The 6,655-nt window shown below is 41.0% G+C and overlaps 1 pseudogene; it reads left to right on the plus strand.

Annotated features, from left to right (window-relative positions):
- Positions 1 to 917: 917 nt before the first annotated feature.
- LOC107728902 (uncharacterized) overlaps positions 918 to 6,655 on the plus strand; it is a 41,859-nt pseudogene continuing 36,121 nt past the window's right edge.

Raw genomic sequence — 6,655 nt, forward strand, 5'->3', positions numbered from 1 at the left:
TATCAGACATTTCTCCTTACTCTGTGTATGTGGTAAGTGAACTTTCATGTACTATAATGCAACAGGCTACCGCTAGCAAGCGGCTAACCGGTTCACCTCTGTGCTGGACAGGGATGCTCCTGTCTTGCGTGCAGAGATCGCGGTCCTGCTGGTGAAGGACGCGATACAGCCGGTCCCTCCAGCCGAGATGAGGTCAGGTTTTTACAGCCCGTACTTCATCGTACCCAAGAAAGGCGGTGGGTTACGACCGATCCTGGACCTGCGCGTACTGAACCGGGCCCTTCACAAGCTCCCGTTCAGGATGTTGACGCAGAAACGCATCTTTCAATGCGTCCGTCCTTTCGATTGGTTCGCAGCGATCGACCTCAAGGACGCGTACTTTCATGTCTCGATTCTCCCTCGACACAGACCGTTTCTCCGCTTTGCGTTCGAAGGGCGAGCGTATCAGTACAAGGTCCTCCCCTTCGGGCTATCCCTGTCGCCTCGTGTCTTCACCAAGGTCATGGATGCAGCCCTCGTTCCATTGAGGGAAGCGGGCATTCGCGTTCTCAACTACCTCGACGACTGGCTCATATTGGCCCAGTCCCGAGCGCAGTTGTGCGAACACAGGGATATGGTGCTCAGTCACCTCAGCCGGTTGGGGCTTCGGGTCAATTGGGAAAAGAGCAAACTCTCCCCGGTGCAGAGGATCTCTTTTCTCGGCATGGAGCTGGACTCGGTCAACCTTTCAGCACGTCTCTCACTAGAGCGTGCACAGTCGATGCTGAACTGCCTGGGGTCTTTCCAGCGCAAGACGGCGGTTCCACTGAAACAGTTTCAGAGGCTCCTGGGGCATATGGCATCCGCAGCCGCTGTCACGCCGCTCAGGATGCTTCATATGAGACCGCTTCAGCGTTGGCTTCGCGACCGGTCCCGAGATGGGCATGGCGACACAGCACATACCGGGTTTCTGTCACCCCGTTCTGCCGTCAGACCTTCGTCAAGTATCCAGGCATGTTGTTGTGTCAACAGATGCCTCTGCCAGGGGCTGGGGTGCCATGTGCAATGGGAATGCAGCTGCGGTCAGGTTTCTCAGAGGGGCAAGGAGGCTGAATCCTCCGCGCCCCCACCTGTTACCCTCTTGGGATCTCCCCTCGGTCCTGGCGGCCCTGAAGGAGGAGCCCTTCGAGCCTCTGCAGTCAGCAGAGCTTAAGTTTCTGTCGTTGAAGACAACGCTCCTCACCGCATTGGCCTCGGTCAAGAGGGTAGGAGACCTGGAGGCATTTTCGGTCGACGATTCGTGCCTAGAATTCGGAACGGGTAACTCTCACGTTGTCCTGAGACCCCGGCCTGGATATGTGCCCAAAGTTCCCACCACGCCTTTTAGGGATCAGGTGGTGAACTTGCAAGCACTGCCCCGGGAGGAGGCAGACCCAGCCATTGCTCTGCTCTGTCCCGTTTGCGCTTTGCGCACTTATGTGGACCGTACGCAGAGCTTCAGGACCTCAGACCAGCTCTTTGTCTGCTTCGGAGGACAGCAGAAGGGAAAGGTTGTCCCCAAACAAAGACTTGCCCGCTGGTTAGTGGAGGCTATAGTCTTAGCATAGCAGGCCCAACGTTTACTATGCCCCCTCGGAGTGAGAGCTCACTCTACGAGAGGAGTGGCATCTTCTTGGGCATTGGCGCGGGGCGCCTCGATAGCAGACATCTGTAGAGCTGCCGGCTGGGCGACGCCTAACACGTTTACGAGATTCTATAATCTCCGTGTAGAGCCCGTGTCCTCTCGTGTACTCGTAGGCTGTAACACCGGACCCACTCGGTGTCGATCACGCTTGCTGCGCCATTCCCCTCTACGGACCGGATACGTGCGCTTTTTTGCTCCTCAATTCAGTTCCCCATGGCGAACCCTGGTGGAGTTCCTTATAAGGTATTTAGGGGAAGAAGGCAGAGGAGACTTGGAAGAGAGGGATGTTGACTTAATTTGAGTTGGATCTAAGATCCATTCCAGCCCTGGTGTTTTTTTTTTTTTGTATTCCTTCCTATGTGGTGTGTGCATATGATGTAAAACTTCATTCCCAGCGTGAGTTAGTTCATGCAATATCATGCATAACGCAGTAAGGTGCTAAATTCCCTGCACCTTTTACCTTATTTTATTTATTCTCAGGTTAGGTAAAGCAAGTCAAGTCTGTCCTATCTCATAAGCATTCAAATTTTCATACTTACAAAATAGATCACAGAAGACTTCTCTGTGGTCTGTTCTGCTCAAGTCTAGAAATCAAAGTATTTTGGTTGGCAAGCTTCTTAGTTATAATTAAGGATAGGTTTATTGTATATAGGTTAAATACGTTACAAACAAAATACTAATATAAAAAACAGAAATAAAAACATAGGTACATAATTTACAAGCTCGGTTGTTTAGAGGCTTCAGTGGCAAGGCACCGGAGAAGCTGTCACACAGAACCAGCATCTGGTTTCCTCATTGCACTTCAGTCCCTTATAGACAGCAGGTGGATTTCAATGTCTTGTGACGTCATGAGGTCTGGAAATTTCCCTTAAGAAGCTCCCTATAAGAAGCCTTCCATTTTCGCACATTTCTCCTCCGGGACTTTCTTCTTTGATGCCTCCTGCGCTGCATCTGCAACACAGCATTCTACGGTAACATCCTTTTTTCTTCATTTTTCTTTGCATATTTTCCTCAACAACCCAGTCTTGCAAGTTTGTCCGGCATTTACTCTTTTATCTCAAAACTTATGTATGGCATGTAACATTTCTTATTCTTGTCATACTTGCTCAGTTTAGTGTACACTTGTCCTGATTCTGTTAGGACGTTCATCTGAAGTACGTTGAAATAGTGATCAACCCTGGGTCGCTTGTTCTTAGGCCTCACAATTCTGCTTTCTACAACTTTTCCACTCACAATGTTTCCAATTGGCCGAATTTCGGTGCTTTGTTTTATGATGGTCAATTACTGTCCAAATTTGTGTATCATTAATTTTCCATCAGTAACTTCATGATAGCATGCTCCAATTAAATGTCCCTTAGAGTCTTCACAAATAAACGCAGGCTTCTTTCATTAATCAGACATTTTCTACAAAGCCCAAGAAATGAAATTCTGGATTTAGGCAAAAATACTGCTCCAGAAGCCGTCTTCGTTATTTTGAAGCTCTGTCGAGACGATTGTGTCCGGGGTGGCTGTTCTGTCATCTCCAGCGACTCCATCAATGTTTTTGTCTATAAAATAAAATACTTCATCAAACTTCACCACTCTCATAACATCGTTGGTGTACTTGCCATGTAACTCATGTACTAAAAGCAAGTCATCTTTTAGCCAATCTTTGTAAGCACTTAAGTCGTTGTACAAGTCTCTGACCTCTGGGCGGAGCACCCTCAACTTATTTTTACATTGTTCAAACACATCTGTGCTCAGACTCTCTATCAACTCATATGCTCTTACACAATATTCCATCATTCCATTATCAACATTGTACCAAATTATAATTCGAATCCTTTTAAAACAGTATTTACACAGGTCTCCCATAACAAATCCAGCCTTTTGAATGTACAGCATCTGATGACAATTCATGCATTCATCATTCCTAACAGCAATCCAGTAATTCTGATGTCATGACAATAGTTGGCCTCTTGCTGTTCGTCTAAGTTCCTATAAATAAAACATATTTCAAAGTATCTTTTCATTTCTAACATTACATATTACAATATACAATACTTATTACTTAATTACAATGTTTAGTTGTTATAAATAAACAGCATTGTTCTTTCTTAGATAGAATAAATCAATAATAATTACCAGTAAGTCGAAATTGTCTAAGAAAAGTCTCAAATCTAAGTCTCTAGTGAACTCTGCGGTAGACAGTCTGCTGTGCTGGTATCACAAGTGTTCTGTGTTCTAAGTCTTAGACATATGTAACCTCATAGGGCTTTACAACACCAATTTTTTCAGATGCATGACGAGTTGAATGTAAATTACTGTCAGTGGGCTGTGTCACTCCCCTTTTACACTTTTTCATCAATATACAGGTTTTGAAACAAATCATTCTTAGGAGTTTCCCAATGCCAGTCTGCTCCGAAATAATTAGCAGGAACAGTCCAGTTACTATGATTAATATCATACAAAAATGACTTATTATCCATTGCAATGTTCTACAGGTGCCTACTGAAACTCCTCCAAGGACCAACAATTTTTCTGTGACCTTATTATTCAATATAGACCATCCACTTCTAGACTTCTCCAAATTACCTATTTCTTCAAAATATTGTTTTTTAGCCACTATAAAATACAGTGGAAATGGAGGCATGCATCTTCCATTTTCTTGTACATTATATTCTTCTGATGCATCTGCATATATGCACTGTAAAAAATTACTGTAGAATTTACAGGATTTTACTGGCAGCAAAGTTGCCAATAAAATCCTGCAAAAATGATCTTAATTGCTGTAAAATGGATTACAGTATAATACTACAAAGCAAATTACAGTTAATTGTTTTATGTGAAATACAGTAATTTGTAGTATTTTTACAGTAACATTGAATTAAACTTGTTTATTTTACAGCAATGTTTTGTAATTTCTCATTTAAATTAATGAGCACTATCTTAATACATTTACAAATGAATAAAAACCAAGTCAAAGATGTTGCAAATAAATATTAATTAAAACAGGCAGAAAGACATTGCAAGGCTTTTACTGGTAAAATAAAATATTCAGTCATTCAACAGTTAAAATCTTATAGTAAAAATAACATAGCATCACAAAATACAAAATACCTGTTAAAAAAATAAACCATATTCTTAGTAGAACATTAACTTTATTTAAAAACGAAGGTCAATCAACAGAATTTGTATAAATTTGGTAAAATTTTTATTTTATTTTATTTTTATTTTTAAGAAAAGGATTAAAATAAAATGCTGAAATCAACATTATACCACAAATTCTGTTGTTTGAGCTTATGTTCTATTAAATTAAGAATATTCCTGTAAAAGACAATTGGTAACACTTCACAGTAAGGGTACATGAATTACCATGAATTCATGCATAAATTAATGTGCGAATTATGCATTACTTCATGCATTAATATCTCATGAATTATCATGAACTAACATGAGTTCAAAGTCTTTCATTCATGACTTCATGGATGAACAACACCTTAATTAAGACATTAAGTAAGGTGAGTACATCATCATGATTTATAATTTATTAAGCATGATCATGATGTTTTCTTTGTTCACAAAAAACAAGGTCTTTACTATCCACTGTGGATAAAGCTATGCTTATGGTACATGATTCAAAAAGGCATTATTTCGTGCATGTAAGACTACTTGAATAATTAAAGGAATATACAAAAATCCACATTACCTCATGGATGCATACAGGCTAGAACAGTATATCAATTAATGTGAGAACTAATGTTTTTCATTAAATATGATATGAGTTATCAAGCATGTTCATATCTTCTTCATAGTAGCCTGCAGGTAAATGGACAGACCCCAACATTGGCCAATCACAGCACATACTGTAATATGTTAATTCTGTTAACATCCAAATGCAGTAGTCATCATTAACTAAGCATTAGCTTCTCATGACTTCATCATGTGTGTGGCCCCTCAACTAAAGTGGTGACCAGACCCCAACATTGGCCAATCACAGCACATATCACGTGAATTCTGTTAACATCCAAATACAGTAGTCATCATTAACTAAGCATTAGCTTCTCATGACTTCATCATGTTTGTGGCCCCTCAACTAAAGTGGTGACCAGACCCCAACATTGGCCAATCACAGCACATACTGTAATATGTTAATTCTGTTAACATCCAAATGCAGTAGTCATCATTAACTAAGCATTAGCTTCTCATGATTTCATATTGTTTGTGGCCCCTCAACTAAAGTGGTGACCAGACCCCAACATTGGCCAATCACAGCACATATCACGTGAATTCTCTTAACATCCAAATACAGTAGTCATAATTAACTAAGCATTAGCTTCTCATGATTTCATCATGTTTGTGGCCCTTCAACCAGGGCCGGAGTTGGACTCATTTTCAGCGCTGGAGTTTCATGCCTTAGACCGGCCCACTTTGTTTTGTTTTTTTTACTGGCCTTTTCAGTGTAGCGCAATGACGTCGCTGACCCTAGTTACCTGTGATTGGCCTGGCCGTGCGTCACTCAGAAAACAACAGGCCAGGAAGAGAGGCTCATGAATATTTATTAGACAGACCAAAATCGACCTGTTCTCAGCAGAGCTCCTGAGAGAGGAGCTGTAAAAATATATTGAGATGGTTTTTGGTACTTATACCGCAAATATATATTCTTAAGGACATCTAAACCTCAAATAAAACTTAATAGTTTGCGCTTTAGCAAGGCAGGGGAGTCAAAAGATAATTACATCATCATTGCCAATTAACATAAGAAATGGAAAATAAGGAAAATAAGTGATTCTTTATCTTATTCTTTAAGAAAATAAGGGACAGAATAAGGGACATTCCAAATATTTGTAGGCTAGCCTACTGTACCATAATGTAGGCCTAAGTCTGCCTGCATTTAAAAAGTTTTCAGAAATAATCAATTGTTTTCCTATTTATGTACAATTATTCTAAAAAGAATTTTAAATGTCATACAAAAAATGTCATCGGCCTGAGTAAATTGTACCATTATAGAAT

The sequence above is a fragment of the Sinocyclocheilus rhinocerous genome, unplaced genomic scaffold (genome assembly GCF_001515625.1).
Source record: "Sinocyclocheilus rhinocerous isolate Xijiao unplaced genomic scaffold, SAMN03320098_v1.1 scaffold2263, whole genome shotgun sequence".
Lineage (NCBI taxonomy): Eukaryota > Metazoa > Chordata > Actinopteri > Cypriniformes > Cyprinidae > Sinocyclocheilus > Sinocyclocheilus rhinocerous.